This window comes from Pagrus major, chromosome 2, assembly GCF_040436345.1.
Source record: "Pagrus major chromosome 2, Pma_NU_1.0".
Classification (NCBI taxonomy): domain Eukaryota; kingdom Metazoa; phylum Chordata; class Actinopteri; order Spariformes; family Sparidae; genus Pagrus; species Pagrus major.
The window spans coordinates 28791591-28806106 of NC_133216.1; positions in this window are offsets into that span (position 1 = coordinate 28791591).

Below are 14516 nucleotides of genomic sequence, written 5' to 3' on the forward strand. Positions count from 1 at the left end.
TGCAGCCCAAAAAAGCATCTTCCCCATACACTACCATCATAAAAGAGACATATGTGCAACTGTTGGCAGGACAACTCAAACTGCAAACAAGGTAAATTATGACTCTGTCTTTGATGAATCTTTCATTCATGGATATTTAAGTTTAGCAAAATTTTGCCTTGGCACAGAAAAGTTAAAAGTCTGTAATGTCATCACAATGTAAAGTCAATGGGCCAAGCAGGAAGAAACTATGCTGCACATATTCACATAACCTAGAGGTAGAAAACTTAGAATTTTTATTGGACTGAATAGACGCCATCTTTGCATTCCATATCTAGTTCTTCTTGTAAATGTTTTGATTTTATGGCCTGCAACTTTTGTTATTTTGGTTAATTCTCACCACTCTCATCAACCCCAATTCCAGTAGTAGCAGGCAGCTGTCTTCAGTTTTTTTTAAAAAAAAGCTCTGATAAACTCATTGTACACTACTCAGCACCAAATAGCAGACAGACAAAGTTACAAACTAGCTGGTGACCAGAGTGGAGCATGAAATATTATAATATAATAGCAAGAAATATTTCTCAAGAGTTGGTGGAGACAAAAAAAGAGCTAAAAGAAGACCAAACATTTTGATGAAGGTTCTCAGTCATCCAGGTCATGATAATTCTAAGGGCTGTATCGTAGGCAACTGGACTTGTTTCAGTTTCTTGAAGACGTTTCACCTCTCATCAAAGAGGCTTCTTCAGTTCTAACTAACTGGAGGGGAGTTGCAGGCTTTTAAACTCTGTGTGGGAGTGTCCTTACAGAGTCATTAAGGACACGTGTGAGCTCTGAGTTTCAGAGTCGTTAGGGCCACTTGTGGGTCGTTGGTCAAACAGGCCCTCATGTGGATTGCTGAGGCTAGGTGAGCCCAGGTGTGAATGGTTGTTAAGCTGTCTGGGGAGAGAACTCAGTACTGCATTGTAGGTGGGTGATAAGTAATGTCTTAGGCCTCCTCCTCTGTTCAAAGATGGTCGTTCCAGTTTGACATAGATGGATTCTTTCACTCCTCTTTCAAACCATCTGTCTTCTCTGGCCAAGATGTTTACATTGTTGTCCTCAAAGGAATGATGTTTCTCCTTCAGATGTAAGTGGACAGCAGAGTCTTGACCTGAGGAGTTGGTCCTCCTGTGTTGTGCCATTAGTTTATGGAGAAGTTGTTTTGTCTCCCCAATGTACAAATCTGTGCAGTCCTGGCTGCACTGAACAGCATAAACTGCATTACTCTGTTTATGTCTGGGTGTTTTGTCCTTAGGATGGACAAGTTTCTGCCTCAGTGTGTCGGTAGGTCTAAAGTGAACCGGGATATGATGTTTATTAAAGATCCTCCTGAGTTTCTCAGATGTTCCCGCGACATAGGGAATGACGATGTTGTTACGTTTTCTCGTCTCCTCCTCTCTGTCTGCTCTGGATCTTTTAGAGGTTTTGACAAAGGTCCAATTTGGGTAACCACAGATTTTAAGTGCTCCCCTGATATGCTTCTGTTCCTTCTCCTTCCCCTCTGACTTAGTGGACACGGTCCATAAATGAATGGCGCAACATAGCAGGGCCAACTCCTCAAGCCAAGACTCTGCTGTCCACTTATAGGAATGATTTTCTCCTTCAGATGTGAGGACAACAATGTAAACATCTTGGCCAGAGAAGACAGATGGTTTGAGAGAGATCTCACATGTCCTTAACGACTCTGTAAGGACACTCCCACACAGGGTGTAAAAGCCTGCAACTCCCCTCCAGTTAGTTAGAACTGAAGAAGCCTCTTGGATGAGAGGTGAAACATCTTCAACAAACTGAAACAAGTCCAGTTGCCTACGATACAGCACTTAGAAAAACGAATAAATGACCCCCCTAATTTTTGTAAACATTTGAATTATTCTAACACTATTTATGCAGACTTCCTTTCACCTCTCTACTCTTTCTCCTGGTTCCTTAGCCTTTACCATTTCTTCTTTTCTCTCTTCCTTCTCATCCCTTCTTCTTTCAGTCTCCCCATCTTATTTTTCTCTCTCTACTGTTACTTTGTCCCTCTCACCCCTTCTCTCTCTGCCTGTTTAATAAGGAGGGATTGGTGGAGGAGACGGCCTGTACGCCCTCCTCACTTCACTGAGCCACAGTCCATTAATGCAGGAAACACGCTGACACGCACGCACACACACACACACACACACACACACACACACACACACACACACACACACACACTTCACTTCATACTGTGGGACTTCATTGGTTACCCGTCCCCTTATTCTCTTTTCTTCGCTGTCTATATAATTTTGACCTTTTCCCCCTGAATTCTATTGCTTTTCTTACTTCTGACCTTTTCATTTCTCTGTGAGCATGTGATCGCCTTTGTTTTTTAGCACTTTCTTGTTTTATTTGTGCTGACAAGCCTTTTCAGTTTTTACCTGCTAAACAGCTTTTTTTCTGCTTTACTGATGTTTTCTTTTTCATTTTCCTTTGTCTCATGTGCTCTGTTTCATCTTTAGCTTTGCCTCAAGTTAAACCGACATAGTGACATGACAACACAGTCCGCCTGGAGCAGAGTCGAAGCTCCTTTTCATTCTGTACCTGTGTCTTTAACAACAGAGATTCTTCAACATTTTTAGTTCAGGACTCAAATGAGAATTGTCTTCTTGCAATTACACCTAGACTACTAAAAAATATTATTTTAGAATGTCTGAAATTTGCATTTTAGATTTAATGTTCAATGTTCCAAGTCCAATATATTATGGTTGTTATTGCCCTCCAGAATGACCCATATATGTGCTTTTTTTCCACGTGGTTCCACCATATATCAGTGGTAAGGTCATGCAGGTCCACTTGGCTTCTCGGATCATGGCAAGGGCTGCTCCCAGAGCGAGACTGATCCATTAAGTAGGAGCCGCTTCTGGTTATGCGACACTATATCACACAACCTCTGCCTAGGTATCTGACAGTCTTTATTTGCAAGCCCACTAGCAGTCACCTGTAAAGGTTAGGGTTAAACTTAAAAGACAAAAACAACTAGAACTGCAGCACTGGACAATTCTGCAAAACTCTGGATTATTTTTTTATTATTATTATGCTGACTGCCACAGATACCTGGATATACACCTGGATGTTGTACCTGTGTATTCATCATGTGCATGGGCATGATGGTATTCCATACTGTCTCTTGTGGTCAGGCAGAATTCATAGAACATAGTGGAGTTGTCACACTGAGAGCAGAAAACGGTGGACCCAAATGCAGGAGGTGCCAGTCAGGAAGATGAATGAATGTTTATTCAAAATAAACCACAGGCACAGGTTACCTGAACATTAGACACGGGCAAACACAACAGACTGGACAAAGACTGGACTGAAATACAACTAAACTAACGAGGGGATACGGTACAGGTGGAGAGAGGCGGAGAAACACAGGTGAGAGGAGTGGTGTGGACTAATGGCTGATGTGAGGGAAAATCAGGCTGTGGAGGAGCACAGGAACACAACACAGGAGGGAAACAGAACACTGGGAACACAGGTGAGCAGAAAAAAGGGCAGCAAAACGGACAAAGATAGGAAGTGGAAAATAAAACATGACACACGAGGAGAGAGCCTACGCTATAAAACAGGAGATAACTGAACTAAAAACCCAACCCATGACAGAAGTAGTTACATTTGGAGCTCTCATTTTACCTTTTCAGTCTTACCTGCCCTGACAAGATGTTGTTGTTTAAAAGATAAGGTAAAAAATTAAATTGATGTGTTTTCCAAAAAATATTGCTTCCAAAAATGTAAAGAAATAAACATGTTTTAATACTAATCCTTTTAATAATAATAATAATAATAATAATCATCATCATAAAGATTCACCAATGCTTTCTCTTTCTAGATCCACCTAGTTTCTCTCTCTCTCTCTCTCTCTCTCTCTCACTGTAACTGCTCCCTCTGGTCATAGCAGCTTTGACAATGAGTGAGGGAAGAGAAAGGCCATGTGGTGTTTCAGATAAGCACAAAGTTCTTCTCTCAGGAACGCAACGACCCAAATCACTCACTTTCACTCTGACGCACAGACACACACACACACACACACTCACATGCTGACGCAGATAAAAAAATTAAAGAGAGATTCAAACACAAAGCTCAAAGAGTCAGGGATCAATCATTTGACATATTCTGTCTCAGATCTAATCATGCACACACCTACACACACACACACACACCTACACACACACACACACACACAGAGTACAGCTGTCAGATCAGCTGGGTGTTTCAGCTTTAGACAAAACTGTATTTATAAACTATATTTCATGGTAAATGTTCTTGCTGTGGAGGGTCAGCTGACTCAGACCATCTACCTCCCAGGAAGGCCTCGTTCTCACTGCAGCCTAATAAATAAATGATTACATTGCAACAACAGCGGGTGTGATTGCACCATTGATTTGTTTCAGCAGTATAGCACACTAGCTACCTCCTCAACACCTGCAAACTGCTCAGACACTGACGGTAATGTCAAGTGTGAGGTTATCTGTAAAGAGCCTCCGGGGGTGTTGTGATAGCATTATTCCAGAGGGATGTGATCCCACTCAAAGGTGGACATAGAAGCTTTAAAGGAATAGTTCACTCTAAAACGAAATTCAATCATTATCGACTCACCCTCATGCTGATGAGAAGTCCGGTGTAGTTTCTTATTCCTCAAAGTGCAGCTGGAGACCCGCGGGGGTACCGTCCTGCAGCAAAAATCCATATAACGAGCGTAAGTGGCGCCTGAGAGGAAAAGGTCCACAAAACTACACAAAAACTTTGTAATATTCCTCCATACTGCTCGTCCGCTGCAATCCAAGTGTCCTGAAGTGGCGACATCCAGAGTTTACTCGAAACGACGTCATTTAGTACATTTTTCTAGCCTAAACAGTCACTATGCTATATCTGCCTGGAGGCACGCTCCGCGTTCACGCGAGTCTCCCTCACAGCATTTGCACTACGGAAGCCGCGCCGGACAAGATGAACGAGACTTGCAATAGATACACACCAGTATTTACTTCCTGCTTTGAGCGACCAAGCGACACACAAACACAAGAGGGATCTGCCTGCACTAGTGATTTGAAACTTTGACACTCACAGCAGGAAGTAAATACTGGTGTGTATCTATCGCAAGTCTCGTTCATCTTGTCCGGCGCGGCTTCCGTAGTGCAAACGCTGTGAGGGAGACTCGCGTGAACGCGGAGCGTGCCTCCAGGCAGATATGGCATAGTGACTGTTTAGGCTAGAAAAATTTACTAAATAACGTCGTTTCGAGTAAACTCTGGATGTCGCCACTTCAGGACACTTGGATTGCAGCGGACGAGCAGTATGGAGGAATATTACAAAGTTTTTGTGTAGTTTTATGGACCTTTTCCTCTCGGGCACAACTGACGCTCGTTATATGGATTATTGTTGCCGGAGGGTACCCCCGCGGGTCTCCAGCTGCACTTTGAGGAATAAGAAACTACACCGGACTTCTCATCAGCATGAGGGTGAGTCGATAATGACTGAATTTCGTTCTAGAGTGAACTATTCCTTTAAACACAGGATTTAGAAAGTACCACAATCATGGACATAATCACTGCACATATTAGAGTACCTTAATTTGGGTATAGCATAAGCATATATAATCATGGAGAGCATAAAGTTTATAAAGAATTAAATAAAGAAATTGGTATTATGGTCCCAAAAGTCAACTTACTGACAATCAACACTGACTAGCCAAGTGTCTCGGGGTAGTCATCGGGTTTTAGATTTACAGTAGATTCAAAATGTACAAAACACATTAAGAATAGGTGCAACACTTACTCTTAAATATTGCTGGCTGGGGAAATAATTTAATTTAAGAGTTTAATCCCACCAACAAGATGCAACCAAAATAAATTCAGCTGAACCAAAATGTTGTGAAATTCAGAGGTTTCAAAAGTTATCATTGTTGGACCAAGTCCGCAGCACACCTTCACTTGCTGGGAACGAGACAAGTCCTTTTCGAGGCACCAACTTGTAACCTAATGCACCAGATGGTTGTTATACAGAACCATCTGAAATGTCATCCTTAGATACCTGTAGAGTCCAGAATGCTGATCCTGTCCATTGGTGAACTTGGTGTTTCCCACACCATTTGCTTCTCCAGTCACTGCTTTGGCTCCCTGTTGCAGCTCACATCCAGTTCAAGACTCTGGTGTCCGTCTACAGGGCAGGTTCTGTTTCTTTGTTCCTCCAAGTAAACTTTATTCTCCAGCCCAGCCACTGTGCTCTTCTAACTCTAGCGACTAACTGCCTGTCACTGAATGGACCTTGTTGTCTCTCATCCCTGTATGCAATCTGCCACAGGCTGAAAAGCTACTTTTTCAGACAACAGTTTGACCATGTAATTACTTCCTTAAAAAAACAACAACTTGGCATTTGTATTGTAGCACTACACAAACTTTTACTTGTTTTGGTTGGATAGCTCAGGCGTTAGCACCTGACCTAGAACAGATTGGCACTGATTCCAAGGACACTGTGTAAAACATAAGTAAAAACAGAATGCAACATTTTGCAGCGTCAGTTGAATACAGTACGACAAGATATTTAATGTTCAAACTGATAAACCTTATTGTTTTTGTGTAAATAAACAATTTGATGACTGCAAGTGAGAAGAACCACAGCATCCAAACTCTTTTGGAGTCGGGGGACACCTTGACTCCTCCTTTTCTTTTTACACTATCTGAGGACAGTTGGTGTTCATGTATCTTTCAATCGAATACGCCCCTTGTCAGGTATAAATCCTTCACAATAAGGGTCAGTGTTGACCAGTGTGCCATTTATGTACATGTATACAGTATGTCCTCATTTGTAATGCAGTATGTAAGTTTGTAAGTAAGTATGTAAGTTAATTACCTGTTGATAATTAAGCTAACCACACTAACCTTTTGCAATGCTAATCCCATAAATGTGCTTCCTCATAGCTATGGACAAAAACTATATGTTTGGTGTTGTAGTGTGTTAGCTATTCTGTTTTTATGTTGCCAAAATGTTTGTGTTACTGAGGTTTTTACAGATGCGCCTCCAATTTTGATAACATCTGGCTCTTATTCCTGTAGCCTACACTTTGTGTCAGTGGCTTTGGACAAAAGTCCCTTGAATGTAAATGTAATGTAATGAAGGGCTGGTGAGTCACATCCTAATATAAACACTTCAGAGGCTGATGATTGATCCAGCAGAAGTATCTCTGATTAAGGTCCAGTCCACTCCAACAGGCTGGACACACTGGATGCAGCGTTACCTCTCGCTTTTCATTTCAGCGTCCATGTTAACAGGTCAGACTGGCCACACTGGATGCATGAGAGGTGCTTCTCATTTCTACCACGACACAAGCACAGTTCTCGCCAAAAATAGACCTCAAAACGACCTGCAGACAGTCGTATCGACATCATACCAGCGTTTTACTACAGTAATGTAATGTCTGTATGTGTAGAATATGTCACAGACATGAAGAGAATACACAACAGGTGAGGGGCAGTTTCTTTCCTCTGCATTTTGCATCTTTCTTTCACTTTCTCTCTCCCTTTCCTCCTTGTGCTTTCTCACTCATTCAAAGGGGATAACGGAAATCCACATCATCATATTTATTGATAATTATCAAAGGCAACTCCATGTAAACGGCAGCAACGCAGCTGGCATGCAGCCTTTGTAAACACAAACATGCGAGTGAGGAACAGCAGCTCAGCAACCTAGCCGCCATGCAGTACAGTCATCCAGTGTGTCCGGCCTGTAAATCATGATACGCTCTCTTTTAGCTCCTGTCTCTTTAAGGCCCCCCTCCTGAATACCCAGTCTGCTCTGATTGGCCAGCTCATACACGTCTGAGCCCTCACTGCTTACCATGTCTCTGGTCTGCTCTGTCGTGTTTTCAGTTTCCAGAAGCAGTTACAGATTGTGCTGCTGAGAGAAAATCATAAAACCAAGAGGCTCGTGAAAAATTTAAAGTCAACAGATACTAAAAAAGAAGTCAAAGAAGCTGATTGTTTAATTCCACAGGAAATTGAAATATCAAGAAAAATGTGAAACCATACAAAGTATTGTAATATCCCTAATGCAGGAAAAATCAATTGTAAATCAGCAAATCAATGATCAGTTTCCATTAGAAAGAGTGTGTGAGTCTGCTTTAGTGACCCTTATCAGTCTTAGAACAACACATACAGTGTCCAGAATCCATCATATAAACAGACTACATCTGCAAACAGCACACACTGACACACACGCAGTTAAGGACCTGCCTGATTTGTGTGTATGTGACACCCTATGTCTGTGTGTGTACAGTGTGTGTGTGTGTGTGTGTGTGTGTGTGCGAGCTGGTATTCTGTCCCGTGTGGCGCTTTTATGGATGTGATTTATCTCCTTCGGTCTCCAAAGTGAATATTAATAGATTTATAGCTCAGGAAACTTTGCAATCCATCTAAACTATGAGGGAGAAGAGAGATCTAATCAGTCAGGAAAACAGAGTGAGGTAGTGTTTGAAAAGAAGGGGAGTAGATGTGTTGGCTGGAAGATGAAGAAAACGAAATGAGGAGCCTCTCTGGAGAGCTGGTTGTTGTTTAATGGTCTGCACACACAGTGAGTCAAGACTTTCAGTCACCTCTCAGCACAAAACCCGAATCGTATTTAGTACAAAACTCAGGTGGAAGAGCCGGTTTGATTCTAGTTTGATGGCATCAGATAGCTACAACCCAAGAAAGGGATCATTTTTCTGGCTGATTTGCAGGCGGCATATCCTTTGTTTGCACCTCTTAAAGTGTCCCGACCGTTTTCATACCGTCACAAGTGACTGAGGCTGTTGCGAGCCTCCCTGTTGGCTGATAGTTCTAGTCAGCTAAGTGTCCAAAACAGTAACAGCTGTTTATTCTGCCTAGCCTCTAACTATCCGCTCTAATTGGGAGTTTGTTTTGGTCGCTCAGCCAATGGGGGTGTCTGCCTTGACTCCCTGAACATCCCTGTCCATTTTCTGTTGGCTGCGCTGTCTGATGAGGTCTGGTGAGGTGTGTGTGAGAGAGAAAGTGTGTGTATGTGTGGCAGACAAACTGGTTTACAATGTGTTAACAGCATCTCAAACTACAGACCAACTGCCTGCATCCGCCCTCTTAACAAGCGTGTGTTTCCAGCGTTAAGATGGTGGTTGGCCAGTCACTAAAGAACTTTGGAGGACTTACAGAGAAAGAAGAGGGTAAAAAAATTTATGTGTGTATGTGTGTGGGTGCCAGAGCTCTTTGGGCCCCATTAGTAGTGTTTTTGTTTAATAGGGAATTTAATTGATTGAAGGTTGTTGGAAGGATAATGCTGTTTTTAAACTGTGCCTCCTGCTCCATCTTAAAGGAATCCAATACTTTCCTCTGGCCTGCTAAAAGCATGAATAAAAAACGATTAGTTTTGGCTCAGCTCTGTGCCAATGTTTTAAGAGGAAGGAAGAAGGAGGAGAGGGAATAAAAGATGAGAGGAACAGCGACAGAGGAAAAAAAACTGTTGGGAGCCGTTTTGTTTGTCTTGCAAAGCAACGGGAGTATGGCTACACTTTGATTGATTCTCCAATGGTTACTTGTTCAGCCAGTCACATTGCTGCCCACTTTATGGGGAAGCTTGCACAAGTTTGCATCCAATCATCTCCCACACTCGCTGACATGATGCCACCGGCTGAAATGGTACCTTATCACAGATCCTGCATCATAATGTCAAAGCTATAAACACACCGCAGTCAAATATGTACAGAAGTGACGTTTTATGGTGTTTCAGACAGGATACATAAGTCATGCATGGCACAACAGCAGATCAGTTCAGTCCGCTCATCCAAACAAACACCAATCACATCTGACACTGTAAACCGGAGGGTTTGTTTGCGAAATCAGCCCTCCTATTTCTGCCTGCCATGAGCTACACCTGCTTCCTTCACCAGCCCTGACTCCCCCTGTTCACGTAGCTCCTTCATCAGGCAACTTTCGGGTAAATGTTCTCATTTTTCTGGACTTGATACAGGTACCTGTTTGACCACACTTTTAAGTGGCATTCAGACAAAAAACAGTTCTCCATTAAAACAATGCAGGGAGCTGCATCAGAGTATTGCATAGGAATGACACGTACTCAGCTGAAAAGAGTATCGGGTACAGAAAATGTACTTTTTACAAGCACAAGTATCATTCAAGTAAAATGTGTCCATATCTGTACTTGTGATGAAGGAAAATCAGCTGTGTTCACATAATTCTGTGCAAAGTACTCCTCCGGCCTCCTCCCACGACAACCTGCAGCCCTGCTGCGCTGCACACACACTGTCACAGGCAGCCACTCTGTCCGGTGTCCATAGGAGTTAACAACAGCTCGGGACTCTTCTCCCACACCCAGTTATGTTCTTTCATCGTTTCGCTTCTTCCCTGGTTTGTTGAGCAACTTCAGCAGAGTTACTTGGAGAACTTGGCTCGTACTCGCCACGACGCAGTTGCCTTGAGTTGACTCATGTTCACTGCAAAGTACATTGTTATTTAATATATATAGCTCATAGAAGTAAATAATAGTGTAATGTTAGCCTGCAAATGAAAGCTTTATATATATCGGCATTAAAGTTGCGGTAGGTATTTTTGAGAAAGGTAACTGACACAGTGTTCTAGTGGGGTAATATGGTACATCTTAGATATGCGGGTTCCTGGCCATTGAGGACTTTATATGTGAGGAGGAGGATTTTCAATTCTATTCCTGATTTCACAGGAAGCCAGTGCAGAGAGACTAATACGGGAGAAATATGTTCTCTGAGTTCTTGTCAGTACACGCTGACAGCATTCTGTATGAGCTGTATGAGTCTTAAGAGACTTATTGGGGCAGCCTAAAAAAAGGGAATTGCAATTATCCAGCCTTGAAGTAACAAAAGTGTGGACTGATTTCTCTTCTGCATCTTTTTGTGACAGGATGTTCCTGATTTTTGCAATATTCAGCAGCAGGGACAAGGCAGCCCCTGAAATGTGTTTTATGTGGGAGTCAAAGGACAAATCCTGATCAAAGATAACTCCCAGATTACTTGCTGAAAGAGTGTAAGCAATGGCACAGCGCACAGCGAGAAAAATGGTGTGTTTGCTGTAATTTAGCCGACATGAATAACACACGGAGCATACCGTGTCTATGTTGTGGTGATCAGATGGCGTAAATGTACTGCACTCTTCAAGGATTTCCACTAGCGAATGGGAGGATGACCTGAGAAAGTGGCCAGAAAAACATATCGGGATATATTTAATTATTTTGTGCTCTCCTTTGGAGTAGATGGTGCCATTATGAAAAATTACAAAAGCACTGAAGCCAACAGGTACCTTCATAGTGGTAAAGTGGGTTGTGCATTACTCCATCCATAGAGACAGCTAGGTGCTCTTGCATTGCTGGACTGTGGAAGTCATGAAGCTGCACAGCTTCAATTTTGTGGAAGGTGCTTTTACAAATATACATATACGCACAATAATTGTCAAACATACAAGGAAAATACTCTATTTGAAAGTATAATCTCACTTCACATTAGCTTTTAATCTTTTGACATAAAACTTGATGTGGTTAAATTTGGTGAAAAATTCTCAGCTGTGTTCTTTGTCTCATCTAACTAGCAAATAGGATATTAAAGAAGGATTACTGCACAGTATTATGGCATTAGAATAGTTCACAGCTACTTTGATTGGAATAGACTCACAAAACTGAAACTGTTTTAATGTATACCATTGGTATTAAAAAACATGTTTATATTAAAACTATACAATAACGTATAACTTGTCATGTGGATAATGTTAAGATGCTATTTGTGTAACACAAAACTGCAAGAATGAGAATCATGGAGAATCTGTAAGTATCTAGTCAAATCTCATATTGGCAGAGAAAGAAGGTAAGTACAGAGTATGGAGTCAAGGTAAGTGAGCTACTTCAAATCTTCTCTACATCAAAACACAAGTTGCACAGGTATGGAGACAGTTTCTCCAGGAGATGTACATGTAAGTATAAATCTAGTCACATCACTTGGATCCAAAGTAAGGTTATTATAATGCTAGTAGGTCTATCAATCAATTTGTATTTATAAAGCACCAATTCACAACAAAAGTTATCTGCTCATGACACTTTCCAATTTGAGCAGGTCTAGACCAAACTTGCAGACTACAAAGTGCAGAGAAAATTCTCAGGATTTTATCGCTTTTTGGTGCAAGGTTGATCGGCACGACCTGGGAAATAATTCTGAAGTGCTTTAGTCCAAACACTCTGCTTACAACGCTCTGGGACACTCTAAATCGTTCAGCCAAATCATCCTGGAGCAGATTAAGCTTCAACTTCATCAAAGTCTACAGAAGCTGGGCTGTTGGGTCAAGCTGGAATCAATTTTTGTAGAGAAAAAAATAATAGTTTCACCACTGTAGACTACTGTAAATAAGACATTTCCATTAACTATCAAATTATCCACAATGTTGGTAAATAGCAAATGATCTGATCTGTATTTTCGCAGATTATATGGTCATTATAAGCCTATACTTGGCATGGACATGCAACGTGTTTCAGAAGTAGGTAAACTGTTTTCAAGGTTAGATATGGGTCTACACTTGGCTAAAACCTCTGGATCAAGTGTAGGCTTTTTAAAAAGAGGTTTAATTGCAGCAACTTTAAAGGACTGCGGTACATAGCATGTTAATAGGGACAGATTGATCATGTCTATTAGTGAAGTGCTAACTAGAGGAAGAACTACATTATGCAATTTAGTTGGGATTGGGTCTAACAGACACGTTGATGGTTTAGATGATGAAATCATTGCAGTTAGCTGGTGAAGGTCAATGGTAGAAAAGCAGTCTAGATATATATCTGGTTTAACAGCTGTTTCCAAGGGTTTTATGCTAGAGGCTGTATTGGTACCATCTGAGGTCAGAAGGTGAATAATTGTGTTAGTAAGTACAATTTTATCATTACAGAAGCCCATAAAGTCATTACTGCTGAGTGTTATAGGAATACAAGGATCAATAGAGGTATGACTCTCTCTCAGCCTGGGTACAGTGCTGAAAATAAACCCGGGATTCTTCTTATCTTCCTCTATCAGTGCGGAATAATAAGCTGCTCTGGCATTACAGAGGTTTCGTGTAAGTTTAGTCTGGCTTTCTAGCCAGGTACATTGGTGATGTTATGTACACTGGGCTAGGATATTGTGTACACTGTTCTTCTGTGCCACTAGTTTAAGTTCTGTAAGCTGCTGACTGTATTTACCGTGTAAGTTTAGCATGTTAACTGCTAATGTGGTAGTAGCAGTGTGGGGTGGTAGTCATGACAGTGAGCCCTCATGTGAGGGAGCCCCTGTTGCTGACGTTTATATTTCATATCAATGTTTAATAAGAAATATGGTGTTATATGGTGTTATACTGAGCAAATATTGTTTATTTGTTAACGACTGAGACATATTGCCCTTTAAGTTTAAGTTTTCTCTGCATTTGTCATATTATGTTATAGTTTATGGTGAACACATCAGATAATGAGAATCTCTGTGTACAAGATGGAGGCAGACAATGCATTGTGAATCCAAAGTAATATATATTTGCTAAAAAATCTTCTTTAAATGTGTTGTACCAGACTGAGCCTGTGTGACATCATTCTGTGCAATGCTACATTAACAACAATTTTATCACATTCGCTCCCTTGAACAGCACATCCCAGCTCTAGTACTGCCCATACAGTGTATCCAGAATGAGCTCCAGGTGTCATTAACTGATGTGACGCTGTGCGATGTGGTTGAGTGGGTGTTGCAGTAAAATTACAGGTGTTTTAATGCCAGCAGTTCTCAAGTGCAGTGAGAGTGAGAGGCACATACTGTAGCTAAGTGACCATGAGAATCTGAATATAATTTCAAATTTACAAACCACAAGACAGAGAAAATTATTATTCTGATTGTAAATTATTCTACATAGCTGAAAACGCTCACATTGGAGAAGCTGGAACCAGCATTTGTTTGCCTGACGAATAACTAAAATAAACACTTGGTTGGCAAAATCGTTATCTCAGTGATATGTGAGTACTGCTTTGTTTCAGTGTGATTACAACGAAGACACAAGTGCCCCCTGCAGAATCTTTGGCACATGCTTAATTTCAGGTTGGGGGTGTCCTAAACAGCAGAGCTATTACTGTGGAATACCACTAAATAATCATTTAGTGAAGTAACAGATTGGTGAATTAGAAGTGTTCACTCTGAACTAAAATATAGCTTCGTATATGTGCAGGCACAGCAATAGATGAAAAATAAATGCACACACTCCTTCATCAATGTACACTAACTGACTAACAGCAGACAGGGGTGAAGAATCACAGACTGGTCCACACATACTGTAAATGCATTATAATAGCAATACACATGTGTTTTGCTGCTATGTGACAGCCTTTAAACTCTCATGTCTCTGATTTACTTGATTGACATTCAGGTAAGAACTGTCTGGTGTAAATGGTGTAAAAATGCAAAGCTTGTTAGTCTTACGGTAGCTCTAGCAAAGGGGACA